Source organism: Kogia breviceps, chromosome 5 (assembly GCF_026419965.1).
Source record: "Kogia breviceps isolate mKogBre1 chromosome 5, mKogBre1 haplotype 1, whole genome shotgun sequence".
NCBI classification, from domain to species: domain Eukaryota; kingdom Metazoa; phylum Chordata; class Mammalia; order Artiodactyla; family Physeteridae; genus Kogia; species Kogia breviceps.
Window position 1 is genome coordinate 60794801 of NC_081314.1, and position 22536 is coordinate 60817336.

A 22536-nucleotide genomic window follows, 5' to 3' on the forward strand; every position below is an offset into this window, starting at 1 on the left:
CCTGCCGAGGCAGGGGACACGGGTTCGTGCCCCGGTCCGGGAAGATCCCATGTGCTGCGGAGCGGCTGGGCCCGTGAGCCGTGGCCGCTGAGCCTGCTTGTCCGGAGCCTGTGCTCCGCAACAGGAGAGGCCACAGCGGTGAGAGGCCCGCGTACCACACACACAAAAAAAACAATAGACATTAAAAGAAAAATCTCTTACAGTTTCTGTGGGTCAGGAAACTGCAAGTGACTTAACTGAGCATTTCTGCCTTGGGGCCTCTCCTGAGGCTGCAGTCAAAATATCATCACAGTCTCTGAAGGCTGTTTTAGGGCTGGAGAAGATGCTTCCATGGTGGCTCACTCACATAGCTGGAAAGATGGTGTTGATTGTTGTTGGTAGACTTAGTTCTTTTCCAGAGGGGTTACTCTACATGGCTAACTAAGTGTCCCATGTTATGGGAAACCTTCCCTCAGAACAAGTATGACAAGGTGGAAACCACAATGCCTTCCATCATTTAACTTCAAAAGTGACACAAAATTATTGGTCACCCAGGTCACTTGGTTCAGAGTGAGAGGGTGCCACACAATCACATGAATATCAGAAGGTGAAGACAACTGGAGGCATCTAGGAAGCTGGCTGCCACATATTACACAAATCTTATAACCATACACTTCTATTGTTTCTCTCCTGTCCTTTGTGCTATTGTTGTCATACATTCTACATGTTTTAAACCCAGAGTACAATGTTATTATTTTTCCTTTAAATAATCAGTTATCATACAAATAAACTAAAAACAAAAAGAAAACAAGAGTTTTACATGGGATCTATCCTCTGATTTATCATTTCTCCCACTCTTCAAGCCTTTACATCTGGTATTATCTTGTTTCCACTTAAAGAACTTCCTTTGTCATATTTTTTGCAGTGTAGGTCTGCTGGTGTACCTCATCTTCTGTTTTTCTGAATAAGTCTTTATTTTGCCTTAACTTTGGAAGGATATTTTCACTGCATATAGAATTTTAGTTTGAACATTTTTTTTTCTTTAAATACTTTAAGGGTGTTGCTCCCTTGTCTTCTGGCTGGCATTTAAAAAATATATATAATTGACATATTAGTTTCAGGTATACAACATAATGATTTGATAGTTGTATGGCTTGCATTTTTTTTTAGTGACAAGTCAGTAGACTTTTAAAAATTATGTATGTAATGTGTCTTTTATCTGTTTTCTTTTAGGAATTTTTCTTTACCTTTGGATTATAGCCATTTGATTATGATGTGCCTTGACATTTCAGGTTGGAATCTCTGGGAAGCAGATTCTGAAGTAGGCTTTAGGGTTCAGACTGTTTATGAGGGAGTGCCCATGGGCTCCACGCCTGTGGAAGGATGGCAGGTTAAGTAGGAATTGGGCAGAGAGGGACATCAGGCTATGAAGAATGCCCAGCTTTCCTCACCAGGAGCTCTGGATACCTCTGCCTAGGTCAATCATCAAATATGGGCCCCCAGCTGAAGGAGGTAACCTGTGGTGAGGCAGCTCTCTGCAGCTGAAGCAATCCCTGAAGGGGCTGAAAGCTAAACGCTGTTTGCTGACAGCACTCTCACAGTTGGAACAACAAATCTTTCCTTGAAGGTGGATCTGAGTGGTGTATTTCCATGTGTAAAACACTTGATGTGATTTTCTGTATGTCATTCTGTTTGGTGTTTACTGAGCTTTTTGGATATAAGGGTTTATAGTTTTCATCAAATGTGGAAAAAAAGGTTTGGCCAAATTTTTAAAAATTTATTTTTAATAGTTTTAATTGGGGTATAATTAACATTCAATAATCTGCCTATATTTATGAGTACAGTTTGATAAATTTTGCAACATGTATACAGTCATGAAACCATTACCACTATCAAGAAAGTCAGTATATCCATCACTTATAAAGGATTCCTTGTGCACCTTTGAAATCCCTTCTTCCCACTACTTCCAGTTCACATGCAACCACTGATTTTCTTTCTCCAACTATAAATACATTTAGATTGCATAGACTTTACTGTACTTTGAATCAATCCATGAACACATTATATCTCTCCATTTACTTAAGTCCTCTTTAATTTGTCTCAAGAATGTTTTGTAGTTCTTAGGTATAATTTCTTCTGCAGTTTCTAATCTTAAAAGCTCATCCAGTGACACTTTCACTTTTTTTTTTTGTGGTGTGAAGTGTGCATTTTTAAAATTAATTAATTAATTATTTTTGGCTGCATTGGGTCTTCGTTGCTGTGCTCAGGCTTTCTCTGGTTGCAGCGAGCTACTCTTTGTTGCGGTGCACAGGCTTCTCATTGTGGTGGCTTCTCTTATCGTGAAGCACGGGCTCTAGGCATGTGGGCTTCAGTAGTTGTGGCATGTGGGCTCAGTAGTTGCAACTCGTGGGCTCTAGAGCGCAGGCTCAGTAGTTGTGGCACACAAGCTTAGTTGCTCCACGGCATGTGGGATCTTCCCGGACCAGGGCTGGAACCCATATCCCCTGCATTGGCAGGCAGATTCTTAACCACTGCACCACCAAGGAAGCCCTGAATTGTGCATATTATTCATCCCTTGGGCAACTTGAAATTGCCATCCCCCCTCGGCCCCACCATTGATTTCAACGTAACAAAGGAACTGGTGGTAAGTCTGAACTATTTTACCTCTTAAATACATCACAGACCACAGTTGCCAAATCATTTATTGAAGAAAATGGAGGTCACATCTTTCACTGCCTGGTGGATCACTCTTCTCTAGGTAGATGGTTCGCTGCCGTCCTGCCAGCAGGAAGCTGTCCTCTGCAGGTGCTGGGTTGTCCCCTCCACGACTCTCCCCTGGGAATGTTCTTTCAGCCTGTGCGGCATTGTATTGGGTATCCCTCCTCGGTGCTCAGGGTCATTACCGGCTGTCACATATATTTTTGCTCAGAAGTTCAGTTCAGTTCTCTTTCACAGTTTCCATTTCTCTCTTCATTATGTTAATATTTTCCTTAAAGTCCTTGAAAATATTTATGATATTTATAATATCTGCATTAAATTCTCTGTCCATCATCTCCGTAATTTCTGGGTCTGTCATTTCTAGTGACTCTATTCCCCTCCTATTTGTATGGGTTACATTTTCTTGCTTCTTGCATGTTTAGAAAATTTTTAGTTGAATTTGGACATTTTGATTATATTTAAAAATAGGCTGAATTTTCTTGTTTTTCTTTAATTTTGTTTCATTTAAAGACTCTAGAGATCTTTTTTCTGATTGGTAGAATTGAAATTGCGATTGGTATTTAATGCCATATCAGCTTCACCAGTTTGAAGCTTGTTTTAAAACTTTGTTAGTTCAGGTCTAAAGTAGTCTTACTCTAATCAGGGTTTCTCAGTATCAAGACTATTGTCATTTGGAAACAGATAATTCTTTTTTTTTTTTCTTGTTTAATAGGATTGTCCTGTGCATTGTAGCATTTTTAGTAGCACCCTTGGCCTCTATCCACTGGATGCAAACTCTCCCAATGGTTTAACAATCAAAACTATCTCTATATGTTACTAAATGTCCCCTGGCAGGCAAAATCACCCCCAGTTGAGAACCACTGCTGTAAGGCTAATTTAGCCCTACTCGTAAGGCATGGCCTCCCAGGGACCTCTACCAAATGCTTTGGGTACTTAAAATTTTTCTCTTGCAACTGGTCAAAGACCTTTTTACTTTGTACTCGCTCAGTAGTTGTTTATCCTACTGTTGTACTTTTCTCATAATTTTAGTTTGTTCCTTATGTTGGATTCCTTCTCTGAAGTTAGGATTCAGCCAATGTTTCAACAGACCCTTAGGCTTATTTCTGGGACTATTTGTCTGCATTGTTTCCTCCTTTCTTTTGTACTTTGCTCTGCAATTTTCAGTCACCTTGGCCTTCCCGCAATTCAATCTCTGTCTACTCAGCTCATCAATATCACTGTGCTCTGCTAAGGTTTTCTCTCCTCAAACTGATTTCTGGGAAGTGCCTCTAGGCAGCAAGCCAGGTGACTGTTGAGGTCACTTCATTTATTTCTCTTTTCTCAGAGATCATACTCTTTCATGCTTTTTGTCCAATACCTGAAAACAGCTGTTTCATACATTTTCCCAGTTTTCTAGTTGTTTACTGCAGGAGTTTCCTAGTTGTTTACCGGTACTAATTATTCCATCATGGTCATAAGTGGAAGCTGTCCATCTGTGGTAGATTCAACGTGATCACAATATTTTTGCTATTCCTCCCAGAGAGAGATAGAATCTAATTCTCTACCTTTGAGTCAGGCTTTGCCCTAGTTTTTCTTGATCATTAGAATGTGGGCAGAAGTGATATTCTTGAATTTCCAAGACTAGGTCCTGAGACTCCTTGCAGCTTCGACTCGGGTTTCTTGGAATCTTTGCCCTGGGGAAGCCAGCCACCAGGTAAGAAGTTTGACTACCCTGAGGCTGTCATGTTTAGAGGCAACTTACAGGTGCTCTGGTTGGCAGTTCCAACTAAGTCCATTCTTGTAGGCTTCCCCACCAAGGCAGCAAGCATGTGAATCAGTCTGTCTTGCAAACTCTAGATGAGTTTATCTGTCAGCTGTGTATAACCAGATTGGTTTATCTGTCAGCTGTGTATAACCAAGAGACCTCAGTCAATGGCATAAAATAGAAAAATCACCCAACTGAGACCTATCCAATTCCTTGACTCCAAAATGGTGAAATATGGTAAAATAGTTCTGTTTAGCTACAAGTTTGGTGATTTGTTATGCAGCAATAGATATCTGGAACATTGTTAGAGACATATTTTAACTTACAAGATTGCTTATTTGTTTGATTAGTAATTTTCCTTAGGTTGATTTTTGCTAATTGTTTTCACAAATGTTTAGTGATTCTCAATGCTCTTTAGGGATTGAATAGGACATGTAACTAGGTAAAAGTCTGTGAACAGCTTGATTTTGGATGTGGTGGCAGGGTTCCCTATCATTCTTTTGGATCTTAAATTATCTGGCATTCTTCACTGCTTTTCTGGTCCCAATTAGATTTTCTTGTGTCAGAAAACCCACCTTAGAGAACAATATCTTAAAAATTGCCCTGGAGACAAGTGCCTGATTTATCTCTTTTCTTTGCTTTTTTCTTTTCTCTCCTATCAATATGGAGGTTTGTAGTTACCTCACTGCTCTTCTTTCTCCAGGTCAAAAACTCATCACACTCACACTCCAAGCAGATTATTTGCTTTGGGGGGAAACAGCAGTAGCTACCCTTTACTACTTTCAGGGGAAGAGAAAAAGCTCTGACTTATGGAGCTTATCCAAATATTGCAGTTTAATGAATTGCTCTGACAACTGTGCCAAGGCTACGCTACTTTTCATTTTTGTTGCCTTTAACCTTAGAGTATATCTGAAATGGCTCTTATTTTTATGGTAGAGTTATGTTATATTCACACTTAATTTTCCATAATTCAATTACATTATAGGAGAAACATAAGGAAAAATGAAAGTTTAAATATGGCAGATGATTTTGCCTGTCATTCTGTTCAATCAGTTTTGTCCCAGAAGGAGCAAATCTCAGGTGGGAGATGTAAATCTGCTGTTCTTTCCGTCACACTTAGCATCCATGTGCCTCTTGTAGTAAGAGCATTCACTACATTTAGTATGACAATGATGATTAAAGATATAGCTTTGTACCTTATAGCATGGTTTCTAAATGTAAGCCAAGCATTCTTACAGGTGTTTAACCAAAGAAGTATTAGTCTTTTCCAATGTTTAGGAAAATCACTTGTGCTGGAGGCTTAAGAGATACTTTGATTGTCTGCAATGTGGCCTTTTCTCAAGGGCTTTTCAAGGATAATTTTTATTTATTCATTTTTTAAGAAATAGGCAGCTGTACAGTTTTTATAAGGATGCTTGTGTTGACTGGAAGAGAGTAAAGTTTCAGGTATATAATACAACTTCCTTAAATGAAAATAGAAAAGATGTAAGCTGCTATATCCAGACAGCTCTGCGGGGCCGAAGGCACAATCACAATCTCCCTGTTGGAGGGGAAACTTACCTGGCTGTCATCTCCTACAGGGTGTCTTGCTTGGTAGCATCATCTGTTGACAGAGAGAACGCAAGTGTTTTTTTGTTTTTGGTTTTGGGTTTTTTTTCAAGTGTTTTTAAGAAGTCTTTCTTGCTATTGCTCAGAGGTTTTAACTCACTCTTGATCACTCTTAACTGTTCTGGAGATTTTGGTTATGTTTCTAATGTTCACCAGATGCAAACTTACTCATGAGCACCCTGGCACATTCCTGAGAGCTTACTGTAAGAATGGATGAATTGGAGATCAATTGCCCAGGGCTGTTTTCCCAGGTGTCCTACCCTGCTAGCAGACCCTGGCCTCCTGAAACTATTCAACTAATACACACATAATGCACTACCTTATAAATATGTAAAAGGGTGCAGTGAAAATATAGCCCCTTTCAATGGTAATTTTGATTATAAACAGTTTTTGCTTATAAAATATGAATTTACTCAAGTACTTTTCACCTGTTTGTGTTTTAGGCTGGGTGGGGTTTTTATTTGTTTTTATTTTATTGTCTCTTATTTCCCTTCAATTTCCCATCCACTTTGTTTCTTCCTCAAATTTCTGGTCAGGTGATGGTACATTTTTTGTTTGTTCGTTTTTCAGCACAATTATTCATTATAAGTAAAAACTGAAAAAAATGTTTGGTAGGCATGGAATTTGGGAGAGAAAGGATAGGTGAATGTATGTGTTTAATCTGACGTCTTTCTTTAAACATCCCCCTTGTCTTTGGTGCTGATGACTTGGTGTCTGGACTCCTAATTTTTGGCTTTCCCACAAGGACTTTGGCTTGGGTTTCTCTCTTGATATCCTTGCTTTTTACAGTTTCAGGTAGATTTTCTGCACTAGCTATCCTCTCAGAACCCAATTTCTGTTCTTGGTATTCTGTTGCAAGTTGTTACTGACCTGCCCAGCTCTCCAGAGTTGGGGAGAGGACTCGGCAAGGCCTCCTTCCCATGCACGTCCACAGGGCCCTGGGGTGGTGCCAGCTACCTCCGAGAGTCCATGGTGGTCTCACTCTCCTTGCTGTCAGCTCCAGTTGTACAGGTCTCCTTCCAGTGCTTTGAACTGAAATTTATGCCCAGTTTTGCTTCATAGACCTTTACACGCTTTTCTCTATGTCTAGAGCAGCCTCTTCTCCTACACTAACTCCCACCCTTAGTTATTGTTTTGTCATTTTCAGGTGTCCATTCAAATTCCACGTGCTCCAATAGATCTCCCCTGACTCACTGCATAACTTATGGCCCAGAATACTATATGCATTTCCTGCGTAGTGCTCACTACGGTTTGTAACCATATATTTATTTGTATTACAGTTTGATGACTGCATTTCCTTTTTGAGACTACTAGACGCCTGCCCCCTGGATCATGTCTTTTTTGCTCATCACTGTATTCTTAGCTACCAGCCCAGTGCCTATATGAATTGCTGAGTGAATAAGTAAAGTGCCAGTAACTGTTCACTTAGTGATCCAACTGTTTGAATGAAGACACTGGAATGATGAATGAGACTGTATTTGTTTCTTCCTGGGTTTCTGGCCTTAGTAGCATTTAGTGCAAACATTTATAGCATGGAACAAAATGCATATAGCTATATGAATTAAAGATTTCTTAAAGTATAATCTTAAATTTCTTGAAGAGTGTTTAAAGTATATGTTCCATCCTAGTAATAGTGCATTTAACAGCCTTGACTCTCCTGTATGTCAGTGAATCACTGTTTATAATAAAAACATCATATAGTTGGCCCTTTGTATTTCTTCGTATCCCTGGATTCGGCATCTGGGGATTCAATCAACCGCGGATTGAAAATATTTGGAAAAAATTTCCAGGAAGTTCCTAAAAGCAAAAGTTGAAATAGCCATGTGCACACAACTATTTACACAGTACTTACATTGTATTAAGTATTATAATAAGTAATCCAGCCATGATTTGAAGTATATGGGAGGATGTGCCATAGGTGATATGCAAACCCTAAGCCACTTTATATAAGGTCATGAGCATCTGTGAATTTGGTACCTGTGGGGGTCCCTGGAACCAATCCCTTGCAGACACCAAAGGGCGACTGTAGTTTGTTTCCATTCCCTAGGCTTCATTAACCACATATAACATCAGTGTCAGTCATGGTTCTTTAGACAACAAGCATATGGCTACATTAAGTCAACTAATATTGATATAATAGATTCTATGAATTTGAATTAATCTGAATTTGCTTTATAATAGAATTGTAGAATAGAATATTCTCCCCTGTGTTACAGGCACAATGGAGTACAAAGGGTCTACTTATATTGTTAACTAATTTTATAATCCTAAAAATTTAATGGTATTTTGGTTAGCGTTCTTAGTAAAAAAACAAGTAAGTCTATTCTAATTTAAGCAGCAAAATGTATTAGGTAAATCACAGTATTAGAGTTACTATGTGTCCCATCTGTTCAATACAGTTCTAGTTTATCCTTGACATTATCAATAGCATCCCCTTTTATTCCCAAATGTGCCTCAGTTCAAATGGCACACTATATGATCCCCTATACAGGATCATTGGGAGAGTTGGAGAACAGATAAAGCTTTCAGGAACGATACCTTGAGGCACACACAGAACTGCACTAAGGAGGGAGCTGTCATTTGTCACCACCACAGACTCTAGAACCACTCCACAGATCTGCCACTGGCACTAACTCCAAAACCGTATGTCATGGGTTAGAGAGGAAGCCTCCATCACCCCCTCTACCTCTGGTGCCATTCACACCACCAAAACATGAATTACTCATGCAGATCCTATTTTCCCTCATGGCTGAAATCAGAAAACTGTTTGCACTATTTGTAAGAGAGTCTGTAAAGATGTAGTTTGGGGGATTCCACCTGGGGAAAACACGGTTTACAAAATAGGAAACAAAGCAAGAAGAGTATTTAAAATATTTTGAGCAGCCGCAAGAGAGAGACGTCACCCCTTATCTGGACATACATCCGTTTCTAAACATAAAACAACAATAGCAACAAAAACTATATTCCCACCTAATAAGGTGACTATCTCTGATACAAATTAACTCATTCTCTCCCCAGATGCGGAGACTATTTAGTATAATCTTTTTTTATTTAGTACAATTTTTTTTTTTTTTTTTTTTTTTTTGCGGTACGCGGACCTCTCACTGCTGTGGCCTCTCCCGTTGCGGAGCACAGGCTCCGGACGCGCAGGCTCAGCGGCCATGGCTCACGGGCCCAGCCGCTCCGCGGCATGTGGGATCCTCCGGGACCGGGGCACGAACCCGTGTCTCCTGCATCGGCAGGCGGATTCTCAACCACTGCGCCACCAGGGAAGCCCCAGTACAATCTTTTGATACAATCTTTTATAGGTCTAATGTATGTAGTGATGATTATGTTTCCTCGATCCTACCTTGGTTTTTTTTAATATGTGGACTAAATTATAAAGTAAGTAGTATCAAAACATACTAAATAAAGCAAGCGTAAAACAGAAAATTAGTTACATTTTCTGCAAATGGTCCTTTGTTGATGTGGATAACTTTCTTCATCGACAACTAACCGTTCCATATTACTTTTATCTTTAGGTCAGTAGTGACACAGTTAACTGGATTTCTTTATCTATTATTTATCAACTCCCAAACTTCCATTTTTTGGGAGTTGAGCCCCTCGTGTCTGACTGTATGAGGTTGCTCTAGTTTTCCATTAGTATTCACTTATAGACATGGAAATACTAAGGAATACCCTATTGGAATTCTTGTGTTAAAGAAATATTCTTCTATATTTACATTGCTTAACAGTAATTATTCCTTTTTAATCATGCTCAATCCCACAGCCAACAGAGTAATCCCCTTGTATGCTCTGTCAAGTGCTTTGAGACACTGTTGTGCTCGTGGTGGAAGTATTCCTCCTTTGAGTACCAAGATCCTTAAACCAAAGCAGTTGAAAGTGGCAAGGATGTGAAGTAAAATTTACATTAGTGAGCCATTAAGGGAATAGTGAGAAGTGCCACTCCCATTTCATTTCTTGATTCCAAAGCTCATATGTTCTGGTATGGCTGAAAAAAAACGCTGTATTGGATGCTATTTTATAGCATAGACTGTATTCTACAAGATGTCATCCTAATTTTGTAAGATATCTTCCAGTAGGTACCAAAACTACATCTTCAATAAGTCATTTCACTTCTTCATACAGCCAACAGCTTCTAGTTAGATATCTTAATGCCTCCTAAATGCATCAATCTGTTGTCCTAATCATTTTGCTGTAAAATAAGATCTCTAGTCAGAACCGATGTTATGTGAATTACAGTGACAGCAAGTGAGGCATTTGGTGAGTCCACAGATGGTGTTGCTCGCAGAAACTTGGTAGGCAAGATAGATAAATCCATGTCTAGAACATATCAATTTCATAGAGCACAGATTCCAACACTCATCATGTTGGAAGAAGCCCTGTGTAATTAACCTGCCATCAGGTGGCTGGTTATTCCTTTTGGGGTATGGAACCATATGGCAGGACTCATGTTTGTTCACTGTTGCTTTCAAACTGGTCACTCAGCAGAAGTATTATCCAGACATCTGGGGGAGAAGAAGTCTAGGTTGTTAAGCCCATGCATACTCTGTCTGAAACCATGATCACTTTTTGTTTTACATGAGACCATTTAATAATTACCGGGTGACTGTGGAAAGAGGTTAACAAATCCACATGGCAGGTCACCTTGTCTAATCATCTATTGAAGCTCTATATAGTGTCAGTCTTTTTCCATATTCACATGGGACACAAATGTTCTCAAACTCTAGAAAAGGGACTTCCCTGGTGGTGCAGTGGTTAAGGATCTGCCCGCCAGTACAGGGGACACGGGTTCGATCCCTGGTCTGGGAAGATCCCACATGCCGCATAGCAACTAAGCCCGTGTGCCACAACTACTGAGCCTGAGCTCTGGAGCCTGCGAGCCACAACTACTGAGCCCACGCACCATAAATACTGAAGCCCACTCACCACAACTACTGAAGCCCACTCACCCTAGAGCTGGTGCTCCGCAACAAGAGAAGCCACCACGATGAAAATTCCATGCACCGCAACGAAGAGTAGCCCCTGCTCGCCCCAACTAGAGAAAGCTTGCGCACAGTGTGAAGACCCAACGTGGCCATAAATAAATAAATAAATTTATTTAAAAAAAAAAAAAAATCTAGAAGAGTTTAAAAGTCTAGATTGGTCTTTGCTCTAATATTCCTTACCACCAATCCTCCAATCTTATTCCTCCCACATCCCTGACTATCCAATGAAATTATTAGCTATTGCCTATAAATTAACAGAGACCTGTAGCTTATCTCACTTTCCAGATAAACGGATCATGAGATGTCCTGTTTGAAGTTCTGCCCATTGGGAATATTTATTTTTCTGCACAAACTGTCAGGTCACCCCTGAGTGGGATTTACATGATGTAGCAGTCCACTTCTATAGGTGAGGTGATTGAGCTGCATTAAAAGGGACAAAGAAATACTGCTATGCGACATGGACCAAAAGTATTCTTCTCTAACATAGAGATTCCTATAGGGTGCTTCTTAGTATTGTCATTTCCAGCAGAACTAACAGTAAACTGGAATATTTTTTTCTCAGTCACCTGGTCCTAGAGATCTCTTATGAGGCTAGAGTTGTGGTTTGAGAGAACAATGGCAGCATGGCAGGAGTAGATGCACTCAGAGTATGAGTCATCTCCTTTTGCAACTTGTGTTTTTAGGACCTATTTGAACCAACTCAAAAATAAATGATTTTCCAGGGATGATGGATGCTGCAAGGAATATCTGACTTTATAGCTCAGTAGATGAGATAAAATACACTTCGTGGTGGGATGCTTAATTTCCATAGCCACATGGTGTACTGCTCTCAAACATTCAGTCTCTGCCAGGATCCAACAGCAAGGCAAGACTTTCTCGAACGGAGAACACCATAGTTACTTACTGAAGAAGATACTGTACTTTGAAATTTGAAGTTATGCACTGTCATCTAGATCTTCTAGAGTCTTCTATTGCTTTGTGCACACTGAAAGCTAGAAGACTTTCTGTGACCTGTTAATTATTTGGAGAGGCATAGCCAAATGTCACATATATTTTCTACAAAATACGAAAATTGAGCAAGCATTGTTTGCCTCTCTTATGACAGGGCGTGTATAGTGTAATACTTTTTTTTTCATGCTGGAGGAGACATTTTGAGAACTCTGAGAACAATGGTCTCCAGAAATTTCACTCAACTGACAGGTCTCTGTATTTTTCATATCTTTTATCTTTTTTTTTTTTTTTTTTTCCTTTTTCCTTTTGTGGTATGCGGGCCTCACTGTTGGGGCCTCTCCCGTTGCGGAGCATAGGCTCCGGACGCGCAGGCTCAGCGGCCATGGCTCACGGGCCCAGCCGCTCCACGGCATGTGGGATCTTCCCAGACCGGGGCACGAACCCGCGTCCCCTGCATCAGCAGGCGGATTCTCAACCACTGCGCCACCAGGGAAGCCCATCATATCTTTTATCTTTTGATATGTGTATGTTTATGAACATATCTGGGTACATACTCTTCCTGTGCACCAGGCTGCACTAGAATAAAGTCGTTGGTTTATAGACCACTATGATGTTCTGTGGACTAAATTATAGCACAGTCAGTGAGTTCCTATTGTTCTTTGGCAGTGAAGCCAGTGAAGGTGTGCATATGTCCCTGCCAGGTGGAAACAAACTGCATCCAGTGTTCTCGTTTATTGGGACAGAGAAAAAGGCATTGTCCAGACCAAAAGATACAGTCTAGCTACAATGCAGGGGCTGGATTCATTTTCTCTACTAAGTATCCTTATGACGTGACAGTCCAATTAAGTGTAAAATAATCCTTTGCCATTCTGCAAGACCTGTCTCTCTTCTGCAATGGTCAGATAGGTAAATTAGATGAGAATATGATAATATTCACCAGCTGTGTATCTTTTAAGTCTTTTAAGTCTCCATGATTATGACAGGAATATGGTTCTGCATTTGATTTAACATTTTGGGAGGGCAGGTAGCTCTAGGGACTTACATTTGGTCATTTCTACAATAATTTAAGCATTTATTCTAGGGGTCAATAGCCAATATGGGGATTTTGCCAGTTACTGAGTATTTCTATTCAAACTCTATTTTGAGAACTGAGAAAATATCAACAAGATGGCTTTGTGGAAGCACTGGGTCCACTTTAAGACTGAGTAGGTCCGCACAATTCACATATCACCTGGCCCCATTAGCTCACATTCTGACCAGTGGGTAATAGTTAAAGCTTAGGTTCCCATGGATTAATTGTAACTCAGAGTCAATGCAATAATCCCCCAAAGTGTTTTCCTTTCTCTAGTAGTACACAGTCATCCTTGCAAAATGGTGGCAAATCCCATTGGGAAAGGCCAGAAGAAAGATTTATACATCACTTACACATGATGTCGTCTAGGGACTTTTCTTATTTTTCTTTTTAAAAAATTTAAAAACTTTGTTATACAATTTTTAAAAAACATCTTTATTGGAGTATAATTGCTTTACAATGGTGTGTTAGTTTCTGCTTTATAACAAAGTGAATCAGTTATACATATACATATATCCCCATATCTCTTCCCTCTTGCGTCTCCCTCCCACCCTCCCTATCCCACCCCTCTAGGTGGTCACAAAGCACCTAGCTGATCTCCCTGTGCTATGTGGCTGCTTCCCACTAGTTATCGGTTTTACATTTGGTAGTGTATATATATATATACGGGCCACTCTCTTAACTTTGTCCCAGCATACCCTTCCCCCTCCCCGTGTCCTCAAGTCCATTTGATACATCTGCGTCTTTATTCCTGTCCTGCCCTTATGTTCTTCAGAATCTTTTTTTTTTAAGATTCCATATATATGTGTTAGCCTACGATATTTGTTTTTCTCTTTCTGACTTACTTCACTCTGTATGACAGACCCTAGGTCCATCCATCTCACTACAAATAACTCAATTTCGTTTCTTTTTATGGCTGAGTAATATTCCATTGTATATATGTGCCACATCTTCCTTATCCATTCCTCTGTCGTTGGACATTTAGGTTGCTTCCATGCCATGGCTATTGTAAGTAGAGCTGCAATGAACATTGTGGTACATGACTCTTGTTGAATTATGGTTTTCTCCAGGTATATGCCTAGTAGTGGGATTGCTGGGTCATATGGTAGTTCTATTTTGAGTTTTTTAAGGAAGCTCCATACTGTTCTCCATAGTGACTGTATCAATTTACATTCCCAACAACAGTGCAAGAGGGTTCCCTTTTCTCCACACCCTCTCCAGCATTTATTGTTTGTAGATTTTTTGACGATGGCCATTCTGACTGGTGTGAGGTGATATCTCATTGTAGTTTTGATTTGCATTTCTCTAATGATTAATGATGTTGAGCATTCTTCCATGTATTTGTTGGCAATCTGTATATCTTGTTTGGAGAAATGTCTATTTAGGTCTTCTGCCCATTTTTGGATTGGGTTGTTATTTTGACATTGAGCTGTATGAGCTGCTTGTAAATTTTGGAGATTAATCCATTGTCAGTTGCTTCATTTGCAAATATTTTCTCCCATTCTGCAGGTTGTCTTTTCATCTTCTTTATGGTTTCCTTTACTGTGCAAAAGCTGTGAAGTTTCATTATGTACCATTTGTTTATTTTTGTTTTTATTTCCATTTCTCTAGGAGGTGGGTCAAAAAGGATCTTGCTGTGATATATGTCAGAGTGTTCTGCCTATGTTTTCCTCTAAGAGTTTTATAGTGTCTGGCCTTACATTTAGGTCTTTAATCCACTTTCAGTTTATTTTTGTGTATGGTGTTAGGGAGTGTTCTAATTTCATTCTTTTACATGTAGCTGTCCAGTTTTCCCAGCACCACTTATTGAAGAGGCTGCCTTTTCTTCACTGTATATCCTTGCCTCCTTTATGAAAAATAAGGTGACCATATGTGCATGGGTTTATCTCTGGACTTACTATCCTGTTCCCTTGATCTATATTTCTGTTTTTGTGCCAGTACCATACTGTCTTGATTACTGTAGCTTTGTAGTAGAGTCTGAAGTCGGGAGCCTGATTCCACCAGCTCCATTTTTCTTTCTCAAGATTGCTTTAGCTATTCGGGGTCTTTTGTGTTTCCATACAAATTGTGAAATTTTTTGTTCTAGTTCGGTGAAAAATACCAGTGGTAGTTTGATAGGGATTGCATTGAATCTGTAGATTGCTTTGGGTAGTATAGTCATTTTCACAATGTTGATTCTTCCAATCTAAGAACATGGTATATCTCTCCATCTGTTTGTATCATCTTTAATTTATCAGTGTCTTACAGTTTTCTGCATACAGGTCTTTTGTCCCCTTAGGTAGGTTTATTCCTAGGTATTTTATTCTTTTTGTTGCAATGGTAAATGTGAGTGTATCCTTAAATTCACTTTCAGATTTTTCATCATTAGTGTATAGGAATGCAAGAGATTTCTGTGCATTAATTTTGTATCCTGCTACTTTACCAAATTTATTGATTAGCTCTAGTAGTTTTCTGGTAACATCTTTAGGATTCTCTATGTATAGTATCATGTCATCTGCAAACAGTGACAGCTTTACTTTTTCTTTTCCAATTTGGATTCCTTTTATTTCTTTTTCTTCTCTGATTGCTGTGTCTAAAACTTGCAAAACAATGCTGAATAATAGTGATGAGGGTGGCAACCTTGTCTTGTTCCTGATCTTAGTGGAAATGGTTTCAGTTTTTCACAATTGAGGATGATGTTGGCTTTGGGTTTGTCATATATGGCTGTTATTATGTTGAGGTAAGTTCCCTCTATGCCTACTCACTGGAGGGTTTATATCATACATGGGTGTTGAATTTTGTCAAAAGATTTTTCTGCATCTATTGAGATGATCATATGTTCTCCTTCAATATGTTAATGTGGTTTATCACATTGATTGATTTGCATACATTGAAGAATCCTTGCATTCCTGGTCTAAACCCCACTTGATCATGTTGTATGATCCTTTTTATGTGTTGTTGGATTCTGTTTGCTAGTATTTTGTTGAGGATTTTTGCATCTATGTTCATCAGTGATATTGGCCTGCAGTTTTCTTTCTTTGTGACACCTTTGTCTGGTTTTGGTATAGGGGTGATGGTGTCCTTGTAGAATGAGTTTGGGAGTGTTCCTCCCTCTTTTATATTTTGGAAGAGTTTGAGAAAGATAGGTGTTAGCTCTTCTCTAAATGTTTGATAGAATTTGCCTGTGAAGCCACCTGGTCCAGGGCTTTTTTTTTTGGAAGGTTTTCAATCACAGTTTCAATTTCAGTGCTTGTGATTGGTCTATTACCTTTTCTGTTTCTTCCTGGTTCAGTCTCAGAAGGTTGTGCTTTTCTAAGAATTTGTCCATTTCTTCCAGGTTGCCCATTTTATTGGCATATAGTTGTAGTAATCTCTCATGATCCTTTGTGTTTCTGCAGTGTCAGTTGTTACTTTCTCTTTTTCATTTCTAATTCTGTTGATTTGAGTCTTCTCTCTTTTTTTCTAGATGAGTCTGGCTAATGGTTTATCAATTTTGTTTATCTTCTCAAAGAACCAGCTTTTAGTTTTATTGATCTTTGCTATCATTTCCTTCATTTCTTTTTCATTTGTTTCTTATCTGATCTTTATGATTTCTTTCCTTCTGCTAACTTTGGGTTTTTTTTTTTTTTGTTCTTCTTTCTCTAATTGCTGTAGGTGTAAGGTTAGGTTGTTTATTTGAGATGTTTCTTATTTCTTAAGGTAGGATTGTATTGCTATAAACTTCCCTCTTATAACTGCTTTTGCTGCATCCCATAGGTTTTGAGTTGTTGTGTTTTCAGTGTCATTTGTTTCTAGGTATTTTTTGATTTTCTCTTTGATTTCTTCAGTGACCTCTTGGTTATTTAGTAGTGTATTGTTTAGCCTCCATGTGTTTGTATTTTCTAGAGTTATTTTCCTGTAATTGGTATCTAGTCTCCTAGCGTTGTGGTTGGAAAATATACTTGATATGATTTCAATTTTCTTAAATTTACCAAGGCTTGATTTGTGAGCCAAGATATGATCCATCCTGGAGAATGTTCCATCAGCCCTTGAGAAGAAAGTGTATCCTGTTGTTTTTGGGTGGAATGTCCTATAAATATCCATTAAATATATCTTGTTTAATGTATCATTTAAAGCTTGTGTTTCCTTGTTTATTTTCATTTGTGATGATCTGTCCATTGGTGAAAGTGGGGTGTTAAAGTCCTCTACTATGATTGTGTTACTGTCAATTTCCCATTTTATGGCTGTTAACATTTGCCTTATGTATTGAGGTGCTCCTGTGTTGGGTGCATAAGTATTTACAATTGCTGTATCTTCTTCTTGGATTGATCCCTTGATCATTATGTAGTGTCCTTCTCTGTCTCTTATAATAGTCTTTATTTTAAAGTCTGTTTTGTCTGATATGAGAATTGCTACTGTAGCTTTCTTTTGATTTCCATTTGCATTGAATATCTTTTTCCATCCCTTCACTTTCAGTCTGTATGTGTCCCTAGGTCTGTAGTGGGTCTCTTGTAGACAGCATATATACAGGTCTTGTTTTTGTATCCATTCAGCCAGTCTATGTCTTTTGGTTGGAGCATTTAATCAATTTACGTTTAAGGTAGTTATTGATATGTATGCTCCTATTACCATTTTCTTAATTGTTTTGGGTTTGTTATTGTAGGTCATTTCCTTCTCTTGTGTTTCCTGCCTGGAGAAGTTCCTTCAGCATTTGTTGTAAACCTGGCTTGGTGGCTCCGTCAAATCTGAATGAGATCCTTGCTGGGTAGAGTAATCTTGATTGTAGGTTTTACCCTTTCATCACTTTAAATATGTCCTGTCACTCCCTTCTGGCTTGCAGAGTTTCTTCTGAAAGATCAGCTGTTAACCTTATGGGGATTCCCTTGTATGTTATTTGTTGTTTTTTCCCTTGCTGCTTGTAATATGTTTTCTTTGTATTTAATTTTTGATAGTTTGATTAATATGTGTCTTTGCATGTTTCTCCTTGGATTTATCCTGTATGGGACTCTCTGAGCTCCTGGAGTTGATTGCCTATTTCCTTTCCCATATTAAGGAAGTTTTCAACTACAATCTCTTCAAATATTTTCTCAGTCCCTTTCCTGTTCTCTTCTTCTTCTGGGACCCCTATAATTCGAATGTTGGTTCATTTAATGTTGTCCCAGAGGTCTCTGAGACTGACCTCAATTCTTTTCATGCTTTTTTCGTTATTCTGCTCTGTGGTAGTTATTTCCACTATTTTTTCTTACAGGTCACTTATCCATTCTTCTGCCTCAGTTATTCTGCTATTGATTCCTTCTAGAGAATTTTAAATTTCAATTATTTTGTTGTTCATCGTTGTTTGTTTGCTCTTTAGTTCTTCTAGGCCCCTGTTAAACATTCCTTGTATTTTGTCCATTCTATTTCCAAGATTTTGGATCATCTTTACTATCATTACTCCAAATGCTTTTTCAGGTAGCCTTCCTATTTCCTCTTCATTTGTTCGGTCTGGTGGGTTTTTACCATGCTTCTTCATCTGCTGTGGGTTTCTCTGTCTTCTCATTTTGCTTAACTTACTGTGTTTGGGGTTTCTTTTTCGCAAGCCACAGGTTTGTAGTTCTCATTGTTTTTGGTGTCTGCCCCCAGTGGCTAAGGTTGGTTCAGTGGGTTGTGTAGGCTTCCTGGTGGATGGGACTAGGGCCTGTGTTCTGGTGGATGAGGCTGGATCTTGTCTTTTTGGTGGACAGGTCTGTGTCTGGTGGTGTGTTCTGGGGTGTCTGTGACCTTATTATGATTTTAGACAGCCTCTCTGCTAATGGGTGGGGTTGTGTTCCTGTTTTGCTAATTGTTTGGCATAGGGTGTCCAGCACTGTAGCTTTCTGGTCGTTGAGTGGAGCTGAGTCTTGGCATTGAGATGGAGATCTCTGGGAGATTTTCACTGTTTGATATTATGTGGAGCTGGGAGGTCTCTGGTGGACCAATGTCCTGAACTCAGCTCTCCCACCTCAGAGGCACAGGCCTGACACCCGGCCAGGGGACAAAGACCCTGTCAGCCACACAGCTCAGAATAAAAGGGAGAAAAAGAGAAAGAAAGAAAGAAAAAATAAAATAAAATAAAGTTATTGAAATAAAAAATGATTAAAAATAAGTTTAAAAAATTTAAAAAGTAATTTTAAAAAAAGAAAGAAGAGAGCAACCAAACCAAAAAAGAAATCCACCAATGATAGCAAGCTCTAAAAACTATACTAAAAAAAAGAAAAAAAAAAAAAAAAAAAAAAGGGACCAGCAGAACCCTAGGACAAATGGTAAAAGCAAAGGTATACAGAGGAAATCACACACAGAAGCATACACATACACACTCGCAAAAATAGAAAAAGGAGAAAAATATATATCATTGGTCCGAAAGTCCACCTCCTCAATTTGGGATGATTTGTTGTCTATTCAGGTATTCAACAGATGCAGGGTACATCAAGTTGATTGTGGAGATTTAATCAGCTGCTCCTGAGGTTGCTGGGAGAGATTTCCCTTTCTCTTCTCTGTTCGCACAGCTCCAGCGGTTCAACTTTGGATTTGGCCCCGCCTCTGCGTTTAGGTCGCCTGAGGGCGTCTGTTCTTCGCTCAGACAGGATGGGGTTAAAGGAGCAGCTGATTCTGGGGCTCTGGCTCACTCAGGCTGGGGAGAGGGAGGGGCACAGAGTGTGGGGCGAGCCTGCGGCGGCAGAGGCCGGCATGACGTTGCACCAGCCAGAGGCGCGCCGTGTGTTCTCCTGGGGAAGTTGTCCCTGCGTCCTGGGACCCTGGCAATGGCGGGCTGCACAGGCTCCCGGGAGAGGAGGTGTGGAGAGTGGCCTGTGCTCGCACACAGGCTTCCTGGTGGCTGCAGTAGCAGCCTTAGCGTCTCATGTCCGTCTCTGGTGTTTGCGCTGATAGCCGCGGCTCACGCCCGTTTCTGGAGCTCCTTTAAGCGGCACTCTTAATCCCTTCTCCTCGCGCACCAGGAAACACAGAGGCAAAAAAAGTCTTTTGCCTCTTCGGCATCTCCAGACTTTTTCCCGGACTCCCTCCCGGCCAGCCGTGGTGCACTAACCTCTTCAGGCTGTGTTCAGGCCACCAGTCCTCTCCCTGCGATCCGACTGAAGCCCGAGCCTCAGGTCCCAGGCCCCGCCCGTCCCGGCGGGTGAGCAGACAAGCCTCTCGGGCTGGTGAGTGCTGGTCTGCCGATCCTCTGTGCGGGAATCTCTCTTCTTTGCCCTCCGCACCCCTGTTGCTGTGCTCTCCTCCATGGCTCCGAAGCTTCCCCCCTCCTCCACCCGTAGTCTCTGCCCGTGAAGGCCCTTCCTAGTGTGTGGAAACATTTCCTCCTTCACAGCTCCCTCCCAGAGGTGCAGGTCCCGTGCCTATTCTTTTGTCTCTATTTTTTCTTTATTTCTTTTGCCCTACCCAGGTACGTGGGGAGTTTCTTGCCTTTTGGGAGGTCTGAGTTCTTCTTCCAGCATTCAGTAGGTGTTCTGGAGGAGTTGTACCACATGTAGATGTATTTCTGATGTATTTTGGGGGAGGAAGGTGATGTGATCTCCACGTCTTACTCTTCCGCCATCTTGAAGCTCCTCTGTTATACAATTTTTAAAGGTTGCTTTCGATTTACAGTTTTTACAAAACATTGGCTATATTCCCTGTTTTGTACAATACATCTTTGAGCCTGTCTTACACCTAATGGTTTGTATCTCCCACTCTGCAGACCCTATATTGCCCCTCCCCACCCTCCCCACTGATAACCACTAGTTTGTTCTCTATATCTGTGAGTCTGCTTCCTTTTTGTTATATTTACTCTTCTGTTATATTTTTTAGACTCCACATATAAGTGATATCATACATTATTTGTCTTTCTCTGACTTATTTCACTTAGCATGATGCCCTCCAAGTCCATCCATGTTGCTGCAAATGGCAAAATTTTATTCTTTTTCATAGCTGAGTGGTATATATATATACCACGTCTTCTTTACTTATATGTTGATGGACACTTGGGTTGCTTCCATATCTTGGCAACTGTAAATAATGTTGCTATGAACACATTAGGGTGCATGTATCTTTTTGAATTAGTGTTTTTGTTTGTTTTTTGTTGTTTTGGATATATACACAGGAGTGGAATTGGGTCATATGATAGTTCTATTTTTGGTTTTTTGAAAAACCTCCATACTGTTTTCCACAGTAGCTGTACCAATTTACATTTCCACCAGCAACGTATGAGTGTTCCCTTTTCTCCATATCCTTGCCAACATTTGTTATTTGTGTTCTTTTTTTAAAAATAGCTCATATTTTGTGGGGTGATAGGGATTTAATGCATTTACCATTTGAAGTGCCTCACATAAATGAGGGTAATTTTTTTATATATGTATTTATTTTTATTTATTTATTTTTGGCTGCATTGGGTTTTGTTGCGGTGTGCGGGCTTCTCATTGTGGTGGCTTCTCTTGTTGTGGAGCATGGGCTCTAGGTGCAAGCTCTAGGGCTTCAGTAGTTGTGGCTCGTGAGCTCTAGAGTGCAGGCTCAGTAGTTGTGGCACATGGGCTTAGTTGCTCCATGGCATGTGGGATCTTCCCGGACCAGGGTTTGAACCTGTGTCACCTGCATTGGCAAGTGGATTCTTAACCACTGCTCCACCAGGGAAGCCCTTTGTGTTCTTTTTGATGATAGCCATTCTGACAGGTAGGAGGTGATATCTCATTGTGGTTTTGATTTGCATTTCCCTGATGATTACCTATGTTGAGCATCTTTTCATGTGCCTGTTGGCCATCTGCATTTTCTCTTTGTTAAATTGTTCAGTTCTGCCCATTTTCAAATTGGGTTGTTTCTTTTTTTGATGTTTAGTTGTATGAGCTGTTTATATATGTGGGATATTAATCCCTTCTCAGTCATATCATTTCCAAATATTTTCTCCCATTCAGTAGGTTGTCTGTTTGTCTTGTTGATGGTTTTCTTTGCTGTGCAAAAGCTTTTAAGTTTAATTAGGTCCCATTTGTTTGTTTGCTTTTATTTCCTTTTCTTTAGAAGGCAGATCTAAAAAAATATTGCTGTGATTTATGTCAAAGAGTGTTCTGCCTATGTTTTCCTCTAGGAGTTTTATGGTATATGTTCTTATACTTAGGTCTTTAATCCATTTTGAGTTTATTTTTTTATGGTGTTAGAGAATGTTCTAATCTAATTTCATTCTTTTTTTTTTTTTTTTTTTTTTTTTGCGGTACACAGGCCTCTCACTGTTGTGGCCTCTCCCGTTGCGGAGCACAGGCTCCAGACGTGCAGGCTCAGTGGCCACGGCTCACGGGCCTAGCCGCTTTGCGGCATGTGGGATCCTCCCGGACCGGCACAAAAGCCCATGTCCACTGCATCGGCAGGCGGACTCTCAACCACTGCGCCACCAGGGAAGCCCTAATTTCATTCTTTTACACGTAGCTGTTCAGTTTTCCCAGCACCACTTATTGAAGAGACTGTTTTTTCTCCATTGTATTGGGTTGGTCAAAAGGTTTGTTTGGGTTTTTCCATAA